We start from the raw sequence: 2,124 nt of genomic DNA, 5'->3' as shown, positions 1-2,124 counted from the left end.
AAAAAAAAAAAAAAAAAAAAAAAACCTTGACTGCAAAAGAAACGACTGCTTTACATCTCGTCCTGACATCATCCATAGGATTTCTGAGAACTCAGATATTGTTCTTAAGGATCTGCTTTTAATTTCTACGTTTTCATTGCTTTGTTCATATGAACCATCTGTTTAAAAACTATTCTATAGATCATGGGGAAAATTCCATTAAAGTGCTTTACATTTTTCCCAATTAACTTTCAGAGACAGTCAAGATTTTTGGTTTCAATTTTCTTAAATGTACATAAGCATGAAAAATAACATGTAAACTTACAACAGATAAGATCGTGTAAACAGTATGGACCAGGCTCAGTGGCTTATGCCTGTAATACCAGCATTTTGGGAGGTTGAGGCATGAGAATCATTTGGGTCAGGAGTTGGAGACCAGCCTGACTACTAAAAACACAAAAATTAGCTGGGCATGGTGGCAGGCGCCTGTAGTCCCAGCTACTTGGGAGGCTGAGGCAGGGGAATCACTTGAATCCAAGAGGTGGAGGTTGCCATGAGCGGAGATTGCTCCATCGCCCCCCAGCCTGGGTGACAGAGGGCTCTGTCTCAAAATACCTTCCATCCATATTTACATCTTTAGTCCTCAACATATTGGCAAAATGGCCAATCACCATTAGAGTCATTTTAACTCCAAGTGTTGAATTTGTTTGTTAACTACTCTTTTATTTTTTTTCTTTTTCCAGGGTTGGGGAAGGGAGAGGCAGTAATTCTGTTTGTCAGTTATGGAATGACATTACATAAACAGCAGTTTTTCACCTGAGGTGATTTTATATTTACTCATTACTCTGCCTGAAAGACAAAAAACCACTCAGGTCAGTTTCCTTTCAACTTTTGCCATGTTGCTGTTCCCAACAACCGAATCCAATGCCAACTGCTGAGATATGAAACGTGATATAACATTCTCTTCCTGTTTTTCATTAAATCGTAGTGCTATGATTAATTCCTTAAAAATGCATCAACAGTGTTTCATAAGTTGCATTTAATATATTCAATGCCAAATTTCAGTTTTCTTAAAAGTCTTACATGCCAGGGCAGATGTATTGTAGATGCTAAGATGGGGTTATCATTTACCCATTCATGCATGTAATTATATGTTTTATGTCTACTGTCTACATGACTAAGGCCCGGGTGAGGAAGTGATTTCTATAAAAAGATAGAAAAAGCCTTATACACGACCTCAAGCAGTTCTCAGAAAAAGAAAATGCAGAGAACAAGTACCCATATAGCATAAGGCAGAATATGCTATGTTCCACAGTCTCACACAGATGCTGTACTAAGGCATTGATGCCACCATTTATCAGTATGTTTGCACTCAGGCCCATCGTTGCCTTTTCATGGAATTAGGATTTTTTTCTCCTACCCTTCACTCAGGAGTCTCTAAAGTTTATCATGCTATAATGGACTTATTTATTGTAGGTGTTCTCAGGGTTACTCATACCTTATTCCTGTGATTCATATTTTAATTATACCTGCTAGTCAGGCTTTCTCTTATGCCACATTAACACAGCTACTTGAGAAAAATCAGAAATGCTTTTGGTTTGAGGTGGATTTACTGTCAGTTTTGAACTGTTGTTTCCATCCATTATTCTCTCCATCCTAATTAACTGAACCGGATTCTTTCCAAGAGAATAGATTTTCTATATAAAAGATCAGCAATACCTGCAAGCTTGTTTTTATAAACAAATTTAATGGATTGAAATGTAGCTTTTCCAGAAATTTCCACTTCATAACACATGACACTGTAAGCTGCATGGGAAGCTTCACTGATATTATTGGCTGACAAGCTCTTTGCCACAGAGAAATGTCTCTGTTTTCCTGATTCTGAAATGGGATGTGTGGGGCTTTATTTGCTTGTTTTTGAGAACAAATAGATAGAAGAGGATATTAAACTAATATATGGTATTTGTAAATCTGCCTAAAACTTTTCTTGACCGGCCGGGCGCGGTGGCTCACGCCTGTAATCCCAGCACTTTGGGAGGCCGAGACGGGTGGATCACGAGGTCAAGAGATCGAGACCATTCTGGTCAACATGGTGAAACCCCATCTCTACTAAAAATACAAAAAATTAGCTGGGCATGGTGGCGC

This window comes from Cebus imitator, unplaced genomic scaffold (assembly GCF_001604975.1).
Source record: "Cebus imitator isolate Cc_AM_T3 unplaced genomic scaffold, Cebus_imitator-1.0 Scaffold182, whole genome shotgun sequence".
NCBI classification, from domain to species: domain Eukaryota; kingdom Metazoa; phylum Chordata; class Mammalia; order Primates; family Cebidae; genus Cebus; species Cebus imitator.
The sequence above is the reverse complement of the archived record's forward strand: the minus strand, read 5'-3'. Positions refer to the sequence as shown.